The sequence below is a fragment of the Stegostoma tigrinum genome, chromosome 1, assembly GCF_030684315.1.
Source record: "Stegostoma tigrinum isolate sSteTig4 chromosome 1, sSteTig4.hap1, whole genome shotgun sequence".
In the NCBI taxonomy this organism is placed as follows: Eukaryota; Metazoa; Chordata; class Chondrichthyes; order Orectolobiformes; family Stegostomatidae; genus Stegostoma; species Stegostoma tigrinum.
This window is the reverse complement of record NC_081354.1, coordinates 150,049,141-150,068,543: the sequence shown is the minus strand read 5'-3', so window position 1 is coordinate 150,068,543 and position 19,403 is coordinate 150,049,141. Positions and strand designations below refer to the sequence as shown.

The following is a 19,403-nucleotide window of genomic DNA, read 5'->3' as shown; positions in this document are numbered from 1 at the left end:
CCTAAGTAAATACAAACTATTGGTGTGCATGTTTTCGCATATGGGGATCTCATGGGAGTATTGTTACAAACATTAAAAAATCCATATTTTTAGTGTACATATATCTATGAGGAGCAGCATACCCTTTATACGGTTACTGTTAAACCAGGCTGATTCCACTCTCCTTGTTCTCAACAGCAACTCTACGACATCAGTGCTCCACCTGCCCCAAGTCTTTCTGCAACAGCTGCCTCTTGGATTTCACTACCATGAAGGCACATCCTCCAAAAACCCTGCTGTAAATTAGTCGTCCATCATACAAGGATTTTACAAGTCCACAAACCTTTGCAGGATGCTTGTGTTAGGGAAGTGCCGATAGGGAAATAGTGGTGCCATGGCAATGTCACTGGAATAATAATTGTTGTGTGGACATAGTTCAAATCTCACCACAGCAGTATGAAGTTTGATTTCAATGAAGACAGAATCTTGAACATATAATGTTAGTCTAGGCAATGGTGACCACAACAACCATCACTGATTGTCATAAACCTATCTGGTTCACTAATATCCTTCAGGGAAGAAATCTGTTGTCCTACCTTGCCCTGGCCAATGTGTGACTCCAGATACACAGCAATGTAATTAAATCAATAATGGGAAATAAAATTAAGGTGTAAGGTGAGCCTTAATCTCCACACTGAAGAATGAATAGCAAACATTAGTCTTTCAATTAAACAAAATAGCATTGCTTCCAGGTCATTTCAAACAGAGTGTCAGAAAGCTTCCTTAAGCTATTGTGATGGAAAATATATGTGACTGAGAAAAAAGATGCACGTTGATCCATTGGGCATTGATAAAAAGCTGCAATTTGGCTCTCACTTCAAAGTCTGCATTTTGCAATGCTGCTCGACACTCAATATTCTGGATTTCTCCTTCATTATTGCTTTTGGTTGGAAATCAAACACATTGCACATTGGTTCAGAGGGTGTAGGAACTGCAGATGCTAGAGAATATGTTATTGCAAGCTGTAGAGCTGGATGTAGAGCAGGCCAAGCAGCATCAGAGGAGCAGGAAAGCTGATGTTTTGGTCCTAGACTCTTCTTCAGAAAAGCTTGGCCTGCTGTGTTCATCCAGCTCTACACCTTGATATCTCAGACTGCACATTGGACTGACTTAGCCATCAGACAGTAAACAAGAGGAAGAATGATTCCTTGTAACTGTTAAACTCATACAGAATCAGGAATGTAAGTTCTGTGGTAGTTCGTTAAACCTGTACGTCCATGACACAGTATTATAGCTTCCCTCCCCAAACATGGTCATGTTAAATGGGTTTGACAACCTTAGCTACAGTTTGCTTCATAATGTTGGGCCGTGCACTGTTTGCGTCAAGAGTTATGCTATTTGCAATATTTACAATTTATTCAAAACAGTGTTCTCTGAAACTAAATTGGGCATAAAAAAGAGCCTGTATTTTTGAGCTGCAGTAAGATGAGGGGAGGCAGTATGTAGTTAATTATTAAAAAAATGTAGCACTAACTTTCAGGCTGCTGCACACAGAGATGAGCAATATTTCTTGTGATTGCAAGTGCCTCCTATTTTTTTTCACAGAATCCCTACAGGGCAGGAAGATGCCATTCAACCCATCGAGTTTGCACTGATCCTCTGAAGAACATCATACCCAGGCCAAGCCCACCTCCATCCAATCCCCACAACCCTGCATTTCCCTTGGTAAATGCATCTAAACTGCATATACCTGGGCACTACGGGCAATTTCGTATGGCCAATCCATTTAACCTGCACATCTTTGGATTATGGGGGGGAGGCCAGACTACCTGATCGGTTGATTTATTGTCACATGTACCAAAATACAGTGGAAAGTTTTGTTTACAAGCAGTACTGGCAGATCACAGCAAGCAAAGGATGTACAGATCAAAAAGACTTAGGGGCATACTGGTTAGGTTGCAGGTTACATTATTTGAGGTTAGAGTCCATTCAACAGCCTGATAACGACTGAAAAGAAGCAGTTCCTGAGCCTGATTGTGTGTGTTTTCAGGCTTCTGTATCTTTTGCCTGGTGGAAGAGGTTGTAGGAGATCATTTACTATGGTGTGATGGGTCTTTGATGATGTTGGCCACCTTTCCGCAGCAGCGAGTCATATAAATAAAGTCCATGGATGCAAGGCTGGCTTCCGTGATGGTCTAGGCTATGCACATCACCTTCTGTAGTTTCTTACAGTCCTGGGCAGAGCAGTTGCCAGACCAGGCCGTCATGCACCCGGACAGTATGCTTTCAATGGTGCATCTATTGAAGTTTGCGAGGAACTTCATGGGCATGCCAAATTTCCTGCGTTGCCTGAGGAAGATGAGGCATTGTTGTTCCTTCTTGACTGGCGCATCTACGTGGGAAGTCCAGGACAGGTTGTTAATTATTGTTACTCCAAGCTGTAGGTGTACAGGGAGTACACTGGGGGCTGGGAACACATCGTTAGGGGGCTGCAGTGTTGAGTGTTCCTGTGGAAGAGGTACAGTTAGCTATCCTCGCTGATTGTGGCCTGTGGGTCAGAAAGGATCTAATTGCAGACAGCAGAGCCGAGACCAAGACCAGGGAGTTTTAAGATCAGTCTGGAGGGGGTAATGGAGTTGAAGGCAGAGCTGTAGTCAATGAGCAGGTGTCTTTGTTCTCCAGATGTTCCAGGGATAAGTGCAGGGCTAGGGATATAGCATCATCTGTGGACCTGTTATGTTGGTCGGCAAATTGTAGGGGATTGAGGTACGTTAGGAGAAACTCACTTAGACATGGAAGATCATGCAAACTCCACACAGACAGTCACCCAAGGCTGGAATTGAATCTGGATCCTCATTGCCATGAGGCAGCAGCACGAACCACTACATTTTGCAAAGGAAAACCAATGGAGAACCTGAGGAGATTTGGACAAGTAAAGCAGTTTGGCATCCTGATATTTCTAACCTATCACAGTGATTTTTGTATTAAAATTTGGTGCCTGACAAATGGTTAAGGGAAGATACCAAGGGAAGTTGAGGATAACCTGAAAGCTTTTGGCAGCGATTTTTCTTCATGGATTGGGGCATGGGGAGAGACAGAGTCAGGAGAAAATCCTGATTCAACAAACACAACTTTTCAAACCAGCCACCCCTAGCACTTCCAATTTCTGGTGTGTGGGGATTTAGATTGGGAGTGAAAAAGGCTGACTGGTTCCTGAGGTGGGTTGTGAAAAAAAATCTGCCTCAGACCCCAGTATCGTAAGTAAAGTCTAATAATAAAAATTGAAGCAATAAACAGACATTATGCTCTCATGTTCTCATTTGCTATGCGCCATCCATGCTAGCCTATGCCCCTGTAGCCACCCCAATGTCCCCTCATGCCCCATGTCACAGTATGACCATCTACAAAACCGTATGGCTCCTCCTATCCCCATTTCAACTTACACCTCTGCACTCAGGCCCATGGACCTTCGTATACTGTATGCTTTCTTGTGTCCCTCCCAGATGGTGCCTTACACTTCACATACTGCCAATTAGTACTATGTCCCTTTACAGCCAACTCAGTATCAACTCAGATCTCCTAACTACCACTCTTTGTGTCTCTGTGCCAGGTCATGTGTTACCTGGCATGGGCATTTATCAGGAAGCACATGACGCTTATCAATTTATCAGTTATTTCACAATTGTAGCAAAACCCTTATGACGTTAAGCACTTCACTTATCTCACTCAAGTACTTAAGACATTTTAAAAAATTCATATAGTGTTTTGCTAGCTGGCCAATAATTATTTCCCATTTTTAATTCCCCTTGAGGAGATGATGGTGAGCTCCCTCTTGAAATGCTGCAATCCTTTTGGTGTATCCACAGTGCCACTGGGAAGGAAATTCCAGATTTTGGTCCAGTGACAGTGAAGGAACGGCGATATTTTTCCCCGTTAGGAAAGCAAATGGCTTAGAAGGAAACTTGCAGGGACTGGCGTACCCATTATCTGCTGCCTTGGTCCTTCAAATGGTAGTGGTTGTGGGTTTGAAAGACATACCTAAGAAGCTTTGGTGAATTTCTGCAGCATATCTTGTCATTGGTTTACTGCACCTATTGACTGTGATTAGTGGAGAGAGCAAATGTTTGATAATGCAGCGCCAGTCAAGTGAGCTTCTTTGTTCTGTATGATGTCAAGCTTCTTGAGTGTTGTTGGGAGCTGCATCCACCTAGGCAAATGGGAAGTATCCATGACTTGTCTCTAAGGCGAGAGTAGAATTGGAAGATGTAGTTGAAAGTTTTGCAATTTGCACACTCTGCTGAAGCATTGGTTAATTTGGGAAGGATCATTTATTAGCATCTTCAAGATGCCCCAGATCAATTTTAGGATAAAGCTAAGCACTATTCTACCACACCAGAAACAATAAACCATCAAAGTGATTTCAAACATTGTTCAGCCTAAAGGTGTTGGAAGTTCAATTTTACACCCTATGTCTCTAGCTGGCACTGCAACCGCTATTAGAATTTGATGCTTGAAAATTATTTTATCAATAAAAAAAAATCAATAGTCTGCAATACTGACTCACTTTTATTTCAGACAGAAAGGTACAAGCATTCATCCATTTATAAATTTCCTCAGAAGTCACACATGGAAAGAGTTAACTCTGAACTCAGACCTCTTTTCAGGTGACTGTTATTTTCAAGCACTTAAATCATTCAAGAAGCTGATATTTTTGCAGAATTATCAGACTAAAGTGCTCGACAGTTAGGGAACAGAACACTACTTTCTTCAGTATTGACTATTCTCTGATGGAGTACTGAATGACCACAGATGCTTTAAAACTCCTTCATGTACATTAATTTCCACTTCAGAAGAATGCTTACTGCGTACTTTCTCCATTTACTCAAGCAGCTGACTTTGAACAAGAATTGTCCATTGGCTGTCAGGCTGTGACAAGCTTTCTTTTCTAAACCTGGTTTGTTAGCAACTGGATAGTTTCAATCAGAAGAGGCTGAGACCTCAATTCAATTAACGCTGTATTTCACATCTGTTCGTTTCTTAATTTTAATAGACCTAGTATATCATGGTCTGACTTTCTGTCCTTCACTCAGCTGGAAACACTAGGAGCTCAGCAGGTTCAAAAAACCATCCATCAGTGGGAGGTACAGCAAATGGCAACTTTAAAATGCTAATATCTTTTTGAAAATTTACAACTTACTGTTGGTGCTCCTTCAAAAACAAGAAACTTTCTAAATCTTATTGTCCATAACAATTGTTGAGTATATTTGACAGCACAGAGTGATAAGAAAGAACAAAGAAAACTACAGTACAGGAACAGGCCCTTCGGTCCTCCAAGCCTGTACTGATAACCTGTACGGAAGAATGGGGTGAGGTATTATAGTGAAGTGTAAACACAAAAGAACCATCCGTACATACGGCAATATTTGCAACATCCCACATTCTAACTCCTAATCAGTGAAGTCAAGAAGTGTTGGCTTCTCTCTGAGAATCTTGCCATGCACACCTGATAACAAAGTGTGGGGCTGGATGAACACAACAGGCCAAGCAGCATCTCAGGAGCACAAAAGCTGACGTTTCAGGCCTAGACCCTTCATCAGAAAAGGGGGATGGGGAGAGGGTTCTGAAATAAATAGGGAGAGAAGGGGAGGGGGACTGAGGATGGATAGAGGAGAAAATAGGTGCAGAGGAGAGTGTGGGTGGGGAGGTAGGGAGAGGATAGGACAGTCCAGGGAGGACAGACAGGTCAAGGGGGCGGGATGAGGTTAGGAAGTAGGAACTGGAGGTGCAGCTTGAGGTGGAAGGAGGGAATGGGTGAGAGGAAGAACAGGTTAGGCAGGCGGGGACGAGCTGGGCTGGTTTTGGGATGCAGTGGGGGGGAGGGGAGATTTTGAAACTTGTGAAATCCACATTGATACCATTGGGCTGCAGGATTACCAAGCGGAATATGAGTTGCTGTTCCTGCATCCCACGGGTGGCATCATTATGGCACTGCAGGAGGCCCAGGATGGACATGTCATCTAAGGAATGGGAGGGGGAGTTGAAATGGTTTGTGACTGGGAGGTGCAGTTGTTTGTTGAGAACTGAGCGGAGGTGTTCTGCAAAGTGGCCCCCAAGCCTCCACGGGAGTGAAATGCTTCATCCTGGGAGCAGATGCAGCGGAGGCGAAGGAATTGGGAATAGGGCCATCCGTGACACCAACCAAGCCCTCCACCTCCTCCAGAACTTCCAATTCCCTGGCCCCCAACACCTCATTTTCACCACAGACGTCCAGTCCCTAGACATCTGCATTCCCCATGCAGATGGCCTTAAGGCCCTCCGTTTCTTCCGGTCCCATTGACCCAACCAGTCCCCCTCCACCGACACCCTCATCTGCCCATTTCACTCACGCACATCCCAGATGTCCTTGTTCTTCAAGTGCCGCACGTCCCCCCCGCAGTGGTCGATAACGTCCTCGACCTTGTCTCCCACATTTCCCGCACCTCATCCCTCACACCCCGCCGTCGCAATAAACGCCAAAATAGAATCCCACCCCAGTCCTCACATACCACCCCAGCAACCTCCGGATACAACACATCATCCTCCGAAACTTTCGTCAACTACAATCCGACCCCACCACCAAAGACATTTTTCCCTCCCCACCCTTGTTGACCTTCCAGAGAGACCACTCTCTCTGGGACTCCCTTATCCGCTCCACACTGCCCTCCGACCCCACCACACCCGGCACTTTCCCCTGCAACCGCAGGAAGTGCTACACTTGCCCCCACATCACATCCCTCACTCACTCACATCCCAGGTCCCAAGATGACTTTCAAAATCAAGCAGATGTTCATCTGCACATCCGCCAATGTGGTATACTGCGCCCACTGTACCCGGTGTGGCTTCCTCTACATTGGGGAAATCAAGCGGAGGCTTGGGGACCGCTTTGCAGAGCACCTATGCTCGGTTCACTGTAAACAACTACATTTCCCAGTCGCAAACCATTTCAACTCTCCCTCCCATTCCTTAGATGACATGTCCATCCTGGGCCTCCTGCAGTGCCATAATGATTTCACAAGCATCAAAGTCTTCCCTCCCCCCACTGCATCCCAAAACCAGCCCAGCTTGTCCCCGCCTCCCTAACCTGTTCTTCCTCTCATCTATCCCCTCCTTCCACCTCAAGCCGCACCTCCATTTCCTACCCACTAACCTCATCCGGCCCCCTTGACCTGTCCGTCTTCCCCAGACTGACCTATCCCCTCACTACCTCCCCAGCCATACTCTCCTCACACCTATTTTCTCCTCTATAATAAAATGTGAGGCTGGATGAACACAGCAGGCCAAGCAGCATCTCAGGAGCACAAAAGCTGACGTTTCGGGCCTAGACCCTTCATCAGAGAGGGGGATGGGGAGAGGGAACTGGAATAAATAGGGAGAGAGGGGGAGGCGGACCGAAGATGGAGAGTAAAGAAGATAGGTGGATAGAGTATAGGTGGGGAGGTAAGGAGGGGATAGGTCAGTCCAGGGAAGACGGGCAGGTCAAGGAGGTGGGATGAGGTTAGTAGGTAGATGGGGGTGCGGCTTGGGGTGGGAGGAAGGGATGGGTGAGAGGAAGAACCGGTTAGGGAGGCAGAGACAGGTTGGACTGGTTTTGGGATGCAGTGGGTGTTGGGGAAGAGCTGGGCTGGTTGTGTGGTGCAGTGGGGGGAGGGGACGAACTGGGCTGGTTTAGGGATGCAGTTGGGGAAGGGGAGATTTTGAAACTGGTGAAGTCCACATTGATACCATGAGGCTGCAGGGTTCCCAGGCAGAATATGAGTTGCTGTTCCTGCAACCTTCGGGTGGCATCATTGTGGCACTGCAGGAGGCCCATGATGGACATGTCATCTAGAGAATGGGAGGGGGAGTGGAAATGGTTTGCGACTGGGAGGTGCAGTTGTTTGTTGCGAACTGAGCGGAGGTGTTCTGCAAAGCGGTCTCCAAGCCTCCGCTTGGTTTCCCCAATGTAGAGGAAGCCGCACCGGGTACAGTGGATGCAGTATACCACATTGGCAGATGTGCAGGTGAACCTCTGCTTAATGTGGAATGTCATCTTGGGGCCTGGGATGGGGGTGAGGGAGGAGGTGTGGGGACAAGTGTAGCATTTCCTGCGGTTGCAGGGGAAGGTGCCGGGTGTGGTGGGGTTATACCAGTCACGGTTGGACATAGAGCAGTTTTTCCGCCGTCTTCGCCTCCATGCCTACTTCTTCAACCGGGAACATAACCCTCCTTCCACTGACCCCTTCACCCACTTCCAACACAAGTCCTCCTCCTGGGCACCACCCCCAGGCCTCCTACCCTCCCTCGACCTCTTAATCTCCAACTGCTGTTGAGACATTAACCGCCTCAACCTCTCCTCCCCTCTCACCCACTCCAATCTCTCCCCCGCAGAACGGGCAGCCCTCCGCTCCCTCCGCTCCAACCCCAACCTCACCATCAAACCCGCAGACAAGGGTGGCGCAGTGGTAGTATGGCGCACTGACCTCTACATTGCCGAAGCCAGACGCCAACTCTCTGACACCACCTCCTACCGCCCCCTCGAGCATGACCCCACACCCGAGCACCAAACCATCATCTCCAACACCATTCACGACCTCATCACCTCAGGGAACCTCCCACCCACAGCCTCCAACCTCATTGTTCCCCAACCCCACACGGCCCGTTTCTATCTCCTTCCCAAAATCCACAAACCTGCCTGCCCTGGTCGACCCATCGTCTCAGCCTGCTCCTGCCCCACCGAACTCATCTCCACCTATCTGGACTCCATTTTCTCCCCTTTGGTCCAGGAACTCACCACCTACGTCCGTGACACCACCCACGCCCTCCACCTCCTCCAGGACTTCCAATTCCCTGATCCCCAACACCTCATATTCACCATGGACGTCCAGTCCCTATACACCTGCATTCCGTATGCAGATGGCCTCAAGGCCCTCCGCTTCTTCCTGTCCCGCAGGCCCGACCAGTCCCCCTCCACCGACACTCTCATCCGCCTAGCTGAACTCGTCCTCACCCTCAACAACTTCTCTTTTGACTCCTCCCACTTCCTACAGACTAAGGGGGTGGCCATGGGCACCCGCATGGGCCCCAGCTATGCCTGCCTCTTTGTAGGTGACGTGGAACAGTCCCTCTTCCGCACCTACACAGGCCCCAAACACCACCTCTTCCTCCATTACATTGATGACTGTATCGGCGCCGCCTCTTGCTCCCCAGAGGAGCTCGAACAGTTCATCCACTTCACCAACACCTTCCACCCCAACCGCAAGTTCACCTGGGCCATCTCCAGCACATCCCACACCTTCCTGGACCTCTCAGTCTCCATCTCAGGCAACCAGCTTGGAACTGATGTCCATTTCAAGCCCACCGACTCCCACAGCTACCTAGAATACACCTCCTCCCACCCACCCTCCTGCAAAAATTCCATCCCCTATTCCCAATTCCTCCGCCTCCGCCGCATCTGCTCCCACGATAAGACATTCCACTCCCGCACATCCCAGATGTCCAAGTTCTTCAAGGACCGCAACTTTCCCCCCACAGTGATCGAGAACGCCCTTGACCGCGTCTCCCGTATTTCCTGCAACACATCCCTCACACCCCGCCCCCGCCACAACCGCCCTAAGAGGACCCCCTCGTTCTCACACACCACCCTACCAACCTCCGGATACAACGCATCATCCTCCGACACTTTCGCCATTTACAATCCGACCCCACCACCCAAGACATTTTTCCATCCCCACCCCTGTCTGCTCTCCGGAGAGACCACTCTCTCCGTGACTCCCTTGTTCGCTCCACACTGCCCTCCAACCCCACCACACCTGGCACCTTCCCCTGCAACCGCAGGAAATGCTACACTTGCCCCCACACCTCCTCCCTCACCCCTATCCCAGGTCCCAAGATGACATTCCACATTAAGCAGAGGTTCACCTGCACATCTGCCAATGTGGTATACTGCATCCACTGTACCCGGTGCGGCTTCCTCTACATTGGGGAAACCAAGCGGAGGCTTGGAGACCGCTTTGCAGAACACCTCCGCTCAGTTCGCAACAAACAACTGCACCTCCCAGTCGCAAACCATTTCCACTCCACCTCCCATTCTCTAGATGACATGTCCATCATGGACCTCCTGCACTGCCACAATGATGCCACCCGAATGTTGCAGAAACAGCAACTCATATTCCGCCTGGGAACCCTGCAGCCTAATGGTATCAATGTGGACTTCACCAGTTTCAAAATCTCCCCTTCCCCTACTGCATCCCGAAACCAGCCTAGTTCGTCCCCTCCCCCCACTGCACCACACAACCAGCCCAGCTCTTCCCCCCCACCCACTGCATCCCAAAACCAGTCCAACCTGTCTCTGCCTCCCGAACCGGTTCTTCCTCTCACCCATCCCTTCCTCCCACCCCAAACCGCACCCCCATCTATCTACTAACCTCATCCCACCTCCTTGACCTGTCCGTCTTCCCTGGACTGACCTATCCCCTCCCTACCTCCCCACCTATACTCTCTCCACCTATCTTCTTTACTCTCCATCTTCGGTCCGCCTCCCCCTCTCTCCCTATTTATTCCAGTTCCCTCTCCCCATCCCTCTCTCTGATGAAGGGTCTAGGCCCGAAACGTCAGCTTTTGTGCTCCTGAGATGCTGCTGGGCCTGCTGTGTTCATCCAGCCTCACATTTTATTATCTTGGATTCTCCAGCATCTGCAGTTCCCATTATCTCTGATGCACCCCTGATATTTAGGTGCAATGTCATTTACCTTTACATAATTAGTAGCTATGTTGTAAGTTGTACACAATTTTTTCATGTTTTCTTGCCTATTTCTTCCCCTTCTATGTCTATAAATATTTGAGTTTTTTGGAGCTTTTATGTCAGAAAGCTGGGCCTGAAGCACACTGTATCGCCCTGGAGCAGTGTTTAAAAGACTTCAGGACAGCACAGTGTGAAATGAGAACTTCTTGTATTTTGTTCTCATTCAATACTCTGCAGTCACAGTGGTTATATTATTTTACAAGGCTGTGCAGAGATTATTGTTGGGGAACTTTGGGGGGTGGTCGAGTAGGCTTTATGGTTGAAATACCTGGAAGTCAAAGTTGTCTGGAGCACCACGGAGACTTAATTCCATCGCGCGCATGTTATTTATTGGAAAGGATTCCTAGCTGGAAGCCAGTCAGCTCCAGAAAAGCCTGTAGCCCTGGAGTAGTTTATGTTTCATACATATCAAGGGAAGTTGAAATCAGCAGGGTGCTATGGAGACTAACGATTGAGGACAGGTAGATGTAAAGCACATTGGTTGATGGAATTGTTGGAAGTAGCAAAAGGTTGGAGAGGAATCTGAGAGCAGGTACAGAGAAGAAGGATCACTCAACCTGAAGCTTTTACTCTGCTTTCTCTCCACAGGTGCTACCAGACCTGCTGAAATGCCCCAGCAATTTCTGATTTTGTTTGCAATAGAAAATGACTATTGGGGAAGGACCGGGCATTAATATTTTTGCCAGCAATATGAGGATGGGTGGGAGTTTAGGGACAAAGATAATGAGGTCAGGGAACATGGGTTGGAAATAGAGGAATTCAGGAGAGGGCAGAAAGTGGAGGTAAAAATTGAGGTTTAGTGAGCAGTGGGATCAGAAACAGGAGGGATTGAAAGGAAATTGGTAGAGTCAAAGATCAGGGACAGAGATGGGAGATCAGTGGAGAGTGAGAGACTGGGGGCTATGGGGTGATCATAGTGGGATCAGAGCTGAGAGTCAGGGATTGTGAATATGGGGTGTTGGGTAGACTTACGAGAGATCATTTGGGAGATTGAAGAGGTAAGGACTTGTTAACTGGTTTTCTTAGTGGGACTGAAGGAAACATTCTTGACCCTTTTGGCCTACGAGCAGCAGCTGATGATCCAGCCATGTTCCTGTTTCAGGGATTCCCAAGGGCCGGTAATCCTGGCTGACCACAGTTGAAAATAGAAGTTCTGTTCAATTGGAAGCGCGTAGCCCCATTAAGAGATTTCAAAGACTGACCTGCCTTTGAATTAGCAAAACTGTCATTCTCCCCTCATTGTGTCTCCAAAAATATCTACGAGTGGCTGGCTCAAAGCAAGTTTGGGTTTCTGCTTCTGATTTTTGACAATTTAATTTTATAATTCGAATTAGCTTTATTGTCATACATGAATAGAGTGAAACATTTACAAGTTGCCACTTAAGGCTCCATCTGAGGTACAAGGGTACCTAGGGGCAGAATATTGGGAAAAAGCAGAAAAACAAAGAACCAATGTTAAAACTTAAACATTACAGTCCTTCTCACTACAAAACAAAAAAGTAGAAAAACAAAATAACACACTTCAAAGTTCAAAACCACAGTTCATAAGCACCTGGCCAGACTGGGGTCAGAAGGAGATAAAACGGTGTAGAGCTGGATGAACACAGCAGGCCAAGCAGCATCAGAGGAGCAGGAAGGCTGATGTTTCGGGCCTAGACCCTTCTTCAGAAATGGAGTGGGGGGGGTAACTTCTTTAGGGTAGGCATCCTTAGAAGAGACTTCACAGTGTGGTTAAAATTGTTTCAGACATAGTAGGAACAGTAGATGCTGGAGTGTCTGAGATTACAAGGTACAGAGCTGGATGAAGACAGCAAGCCAAGCAGCTTCAGAGGAGTAGGAAAGTTGATGTTTTGGGCCTAGACCCTTCTTTAAAAGGGTTTTCTAAAGAAGGGTCTAGGTTGAAACATCAGCTTTCCTGCTCCTCTGATGCTGCTTGGCCTGCTGTGTTCATCCAGCTCTGCACCTTGTTATCTCAGATACTCCAGCATCTACAGTTCCTGCTAGCTCTGAGCTCAGAAGGACTCAACTTTGCCCCCACTGTTGCCCCTGCTGTCTGCTTTCACTGCCTGACAGTCTGTTCCTACTCCCACTGCCACCCCTGGGTGGCCGCCATTGACGATGGGGACTTCTCTCACCGTTACATTGGGCCCACCGTCCCCAAGTTCACTCAATCTTCTCCACGACAATCTCCTCCACAAACTCATGCCTTAACAGTGTTTAATCTGGTGGCAGCTCCTTAGGATAATTTTCTCACAGGACGCCATCTTCACAAGAGCTGGTGAACAGAATTTCCCGTCTAATCAATACCCACCAGGGTTGGACGTCAAATGATCCCTTCATATGGTTCCCTCACAGGAAAACTAAAAGATACAATTTGTCCCATTCCCACATCACTGGTGGGGCCTTGCACGTAGTTAACATGTGCATTACCTCTAAATTCAAAGCAGAGAGTGCAAGAGAATCTTAACAGGTGTGGGTGTGGCAGCATATGTGGAGAGAAAACCAAAGCTAACATTTCGATTCCAATATGACTTTTCTGGAACCGCAGGAAAACGTAAACAGGAGTAGGCCATTCAGCCCATGAGCCTGTTCCACTATTTAATGAGGTCATGGCTGATCTGTGGCTTAACTCCAAATACCTGCCTTTGGTCTATATCCTTTAATCCATTTGTTTCACAAAAAATTCTCTCTCTCAGATTTAAAATCCTTCATCTACTGCCATTTGTGAAAGAGTCTCAAACAACTACCACCCTTTGCGTAGAACTGCTTCCTACCATCTCTCCTGAATGGTCTGGCCCTAATTATCAAACTACATCCCCTAATTCTACAGTCTCCAAGTATTGTAAATAGATTATGTTTATCTACTTTAATATCTTGAAGACTTCAATCAGATCACCCTTTAACCTTCAAAATTCCAAAGAAAATGTATCTAATTTGTATAATTTCTTCTCATAACATAGCCCCTACCGTCCAGGTATCTTTCTTGTAGACCTATGTCGTAGTCTGTCCAAGGCCAAGTCCAGCTCAACAGACTCCAGAGTTTAAAAACCAATTGGGAAATCATACTGACGCCTCATCGGAGGCGACACTGATGATGTTTCCCAGCACGGTAATGAAACGTCTGAGGAACAACAAGCCAGCTCGGCGAGCCAACCAACCTCAAGGCCAATACATCCTTCCTAAGGTATGGTACTCAGATCCGCTCAGTGTACTCCAGGCTTTTGTATAACTGCAGCATAACCTTTGCATCCTTATACTCCAGCCTATTAGACTACAGTATAAAGGCCAACATTCCATTAGCTAAAGATGTTCCGGACCGTGTTGCTTTTTTGTTCAGATTTCCAGCATTCACAATACTTTCCCTTTATTGCAGCACACATTAACTGTGTGAGGACTGTGTACATTGACTTCCCGCATGTTAGAATCATAGAGTTCTACAGTACAGAAGGAGGCCATTTGACCCATGGTGTCGATACTTACCCCTGAAAGAGCTACCCAGTTTGTCCTGTTCTCCAATAGAATCTAGAATTAATTTGATTATGTTCAGTTGTATTGAATGCTGGCTGAAGGTTACGTAAATCATGGATAGATTATTGGATGTTTCTTGCAATTCACTATCCAATGATCCCTTTTAAATGGGAGGATATTGAGGAATAAGCGCACAATTCTTCAGTCATATCCATTTCAATTATTTTCAATTTAATAATGAGTAAATTATGGGCTGCAAAATCCATTTATAGATGCTAAAATCAGAAATGAGTGATTCTTAGGAAGTTCCTGGCCAATGACTGCATGCAATGGCAGAGAGAAACATAAAATGGTCCCTACCATGATTTAACAAAAATAATAAACCCTGGAGAAGCAAGCCTTCACGAACCAGGTGAATACTATGTGACAATCAGGCAGTGTCAAATTTCAATACTACCTTGTAACTATTATATTTGACATATTTTAATTAATCAGAGAACTCAAAGGCATTGAAAATCTTCCAGAGGCAGTTACGAGTAACAGTAGTGCTGGGCGTGTAAGCACCCATGACATTTGATACAAGCAAAATGCCAGCTGAATCCTCATCATGTAACCCTCCTGAAGTAGATACTTAATCAATGGTTTTGGCCGGGCATGAGTGCTGGGTGAGAAGCTGTGTTGATGTTTGTCCACCTCTAACAAGAGCGCTACAATCTGGCTGCTGTATTGCTTTCTTTCCCATCCCCCTACGATTTTACCCACATGGATGTGAGTTTGCTCGCTGAGCTGGAAGGTTTGTTTTCAGATGTTTCGTCACGCTTTTTTTTTGAAAAAATATACTTTATTCATAAGATGTACAAAAAATAAAACATATTTACACACCTACCCAGTCATGCAAGCCGCTCCGGGTTACCCAGGGGGTACGTACACCAACGAAAGGAAAAAAAAGGAAAAAAAAACAAAGCAAAGAAAATACCCCGGCAGTCTTCTCCCCCGCACAGTCCCTGTTAGCCCCCTGACCAGTTAGGGAAGGCGCGGGCTGGGTCCAGTTACCAGATTGGGCCCTTTTTTCTATTCTGGACGAGGGGTTTCATACCGTGGTCTTTCCCCACCGCTCCTTGGCGGCGGCTCCCCCAAGCTTTAGCGCGTCCCTCAGCACGTAGTCCTGGACCTTGGAGTGCGCCAGCCTGCAACATTCGGTCAGGGTCAGTTCTTTCAGCTGGCAGACCAGCAAGTTGCGGGCAGACCAAAGAGCGTCTTTCACCGCATTGATGGTCCTCCAGGCGCAGGTGATGTGGTCTCGGTGTGCGTCCCGGGAAACAGCCCGTAGAGCACGGAGTCCTGCATCACGGAGCTGCTCGGGACGAACCTTGAAAAATACCATTACATCCCCCTCCAGACGTCCTGCACATAGGCACACTCCAGAAGGAGGTGATCGACAGTCTCGTTCCCCCCCCCCACCCGTAGCCACCTCAAGGGCAGCGTGCGGTGGTGCAGAGATTCTGGGCATGCATAAAGGATCTCACTGGCAGAGCCCCTCTCACCGCCAGCCAAGCAATGTCCTTGTGCTTGTTTGAAAGTTCTGGCGATGAGGCATTCTGCCAAACGACTTTGGCAGTCTGCACGGGGAACCACATGATGGGATCCACCCTCTCCTTTTCCCAAAGGGTCTCGAGGATACTACGTGCTGACCGCTGCCTGACGGCCTTGTGGTCAAAGGTGTTTCCCTTCACAAATTTCTCCACGAAGGACAGGTGGTACGGAACGGTCCAACTACTCGGAGCGTTCCGCGGCAACGAGGCCAGGCCCATCCTTCGCAACACCGGGGACAGGTAGAACCTCAGTAAGTAGTGACACTTGGTGTTTGCGTACTGAGGATCTACGCACAGCTTGATGCTGCCACACACAAAGGTAGCCATCAGGGCGAGGGTGGCGTTCGGTACGCCCTTTCCCCCATTTCCCAGGTCTTTGTACATGGGGTACCTGCGGACCCGGTCCATCCTCGACCCCCAAGTGAAGTGGAAGATGGCCCGGGTGGCCGCAGCGGCACAGGTCCAGGGAATAGGCCAGGCCTGCGCCACATACAACAGTACCGAAAGCCCCTCGCACCTGACAACCAGGTCCTTACCCACGATGGAGGGGGACCGGAGCGTCCACCTTCCCAGCTTCTGCTTCAGTTTGGTGATACGCTCCTCCCAAGTCTTAGTGCACGCCCCAGCTCCACCGAACCAAACACCCAGCACCTTCAGATAGCCTGTCCTGATGGTGAAGGGGATGAAGGAGCAGTCGTCCCAGTTCCCGAAGAACATGGCCTCGCTCTTACCCCTATTGACTTTGGCACCCGAGGCCAATTCAAACTGGCCACAGATGTCCAACAGCCTACTCACCGACCGACGATCAGTGCAGAAGACGGCAACATCGTTCATGTACAGGGACGTCTTGACCTGAAGGCCTCCGCTGCCTGGGATAGTCACGCCCTTCAGGCTCACGTCCTTCCTGATGGATGCGGCGAAGGGCTCCACACAGCACACGAACAAGGCAGGAGAGAGCGGGCAGCCCTGCCTTACTCCAGATCTGACGGGAAAACTGTCCGATTCCCACCCATTGATCGAGACTGTGCTAACAATGTCGGTGTAGAGCAGCCGGATCCAATTGCGGATGCCCTCCCCGAACCCCAATTTGGAGAGGATGTCCCGCATGTAAGCATGAGAGACCCTGTCGAAGGCCTTCTCCTGGTCCAGGCTGACGAGGCAGGTGTCCACCCACCTGTCCCGCACGTAGGCGATCGTATCCCTGATGAGTGCGAGGCTCTCAGCGATCTTCCTGCCCGGCACAGCACAGGTTTGGTCAGGGTGAATCACCGACTCTAGGACAGACCTGACCCGGTTGGCTATGACCTTGGCCAGGATTTTGTAGTCCACGTTCAATAGTGAAGTGGGACGCCAATTCTTAATATCTTCCCTCTTCCCCTTCCTCTTGTAAATGAGGGTGATGATGCCCTTCCTCACGGACTTGCACATTTCCCATGCCCGAAGCACACTATCATACACCCACAGCAGGTCCTGGCCGACCAGGTCCCACAGAGTGGAATACAGCTCGGCCGGTAAGCTGTCGCTCCCGGGAGTCTTATTCCTCTCCAAGGACTGGAGGGCTCTGGTCAGCTCGTCCAGGGATATCGGCCGGTACAGCCACTCCCTCATGCTGTCGTCTAAGACTTCCGTGATAGATGACAGGAACGACTCGGAGGCCTTGCTGTCTGTGGGCTTCGCGTCGTACAGTCTGGCATAGAAGGGTCTGCTGATCCTCAAAATGTCGGGCCGAGACGACGTCACCGAGCTGTTGTCCTCCTTCAGCCGGCTAAGCACAGAGCTCTCTTTGTGCACCTTCTGAAAGAAGAAACGTGAGCATGTCTCGTCCTGCTCCACAGAGCGGACCCTGGACCGGAAGCTTCTCCTGGAGGCCTCTGCGGCGAAGACCGAGGCTTGCTGGCTCCTCACGTCGCGGAGGTCCTCCGTGACATCGACCCCCATCAACTGCAGAAGGAGCAGGTTCTGCACCCTTTTCTGGAGTCGCGACAGCTTTCCCCGCCTCTCTCTTGCCTTCTGAACACCCTTGAGGACAAAGAACCTCTTGATGTTCTCCTTCACCATCTCCCACCAGTCACCCCGAGACTCAAAGAGGGATTTCATGGTTCTCCAACCAGTGTACTCTCTCTTAAGCTCCTCGACGTTCTCTGGGGTCAACAGAGTCGTGTTGAGCTTCCACGTCCCCTTGCCGGCCTGCTGGTCGTCCTGTAAGTGACAGTCGGCCAGCAGGAGGCAGTGGTCGGAGAAGAACACCGGCTCGACACTGGTGGACCTGAACAAGAACGCCCGTGACACAAACAGGGAATCAATCCTTGAGCGGATAGACCCGTCTGGCTGCGACCAGGTGTACCTCCGCTGCGCTCCGTCTGCAGGGGTGCTGAAGATGTCGAGCAGCTTGGCGTCCTTCACCGTGCCCATCAGGAATCTGGACGTGACGTCCAGTTGACTCCCCCCACCCGCTGTCCCCACGCCGGATCTTCCATCTGCATCAATGATGCAGTTGAAGTCTCCGCCTAGGATGACCAGCCTGGACGTAGCCAGCAGGGGTGGAAGCCGCTGCAGGACGGCCAACTGCTCACTCCATACCGCTGGGGCATACACGTCGATCAGCCTCAGGGGAGCGTTCCTGTAGGTGACATCAGCCACTAGGAGGCGCCCACCCCCCACCACCTCCTGAACTTGAGAGATGGTGAAGTTGCGCCCCGCAGCAGGATAGCCAGGCCCGAGGAGCGACAGTCGTTACCCCGCAACCAGATTGAAGGCCCACAGGTCTAGGTTCCGGACCATTTCCCGTACCTGCTGAGGTGTGGTATCCCGCACTCCTGCAGAAACAGGAGGTCCACCTCGATGGTGGTCAGGTAGGCCAACGTGGACACACATCTTGCAGTGGACTTGACGCTGCGCACATTAATGCTCACAACTCGTACCCCCATTGTGGGCAGTGACCGCAGTACCCTCCCCAAGTCCAAGGTCCAGCCCCTCCATCTGTCCCTTCATGCCCGTTGCCCGGGCTAACTGCTGGACGCTGTCCGGGCTCAGGAAACCGTGCGTGCTGCCTTCCGGGCAGCATCCCCCCATCTGGGGTACGGAGGCAGGAGAGTCTAGCTCTGGGTCAGGCTGGGGATGCGCTGTTTCCTCCTTCCTGCCTGGAAGTTCCGGGGGGCCCTCCAGGACCCCAGCGGCGCGTGGCTGGGTGTCGGAGGGAGCCTCAGGACGCCTCCCGTAACCGGGAAGCGGGGTGCTGCTTTCCTTCTCCCTTGAGATCGTTAGCTTCTGCTTTGGGCAGGCCTCCTCCGAATCTCCTTCATCAGAGGAGCTCTTATAGCCCCCCTGTAGCTGCCTCTTCCCGCCTGATGGTTGCGGTGCCTGGGCCTGCCGGCGCGCCTTCCTCCTCGCTTTCCGGACCGTCGTCCACTCCCCTGGGTCGCCTGTCGCCTCCTCCATCGACTCCAGGTTGTCGGGGGGCAGCGGAGCCTGGAGGGGTGCTTTGCTGGCCTTGGGTCCGTCCTGTAGGGCTGGGCCCTCCTGCACGACCTGGCCCTACTGCACAT

At 49.6% G+C, this 19,403-nt stretch overlaps 1 protein-coding gene across 1 annotated transcript in view; it reads right to left on the bottom strand.

Moving 5' to 3' along the window:
• Positions 1-19,403, bottom strand: part of adamts12 (ADAM metallopeptidase with thrombospondin type 1 motif, 12) — a 532,086-nt gene that overhangs the window by 110,493 nt on the left and 402,190 nt on the right. The window lies entirely within an intron of this gene.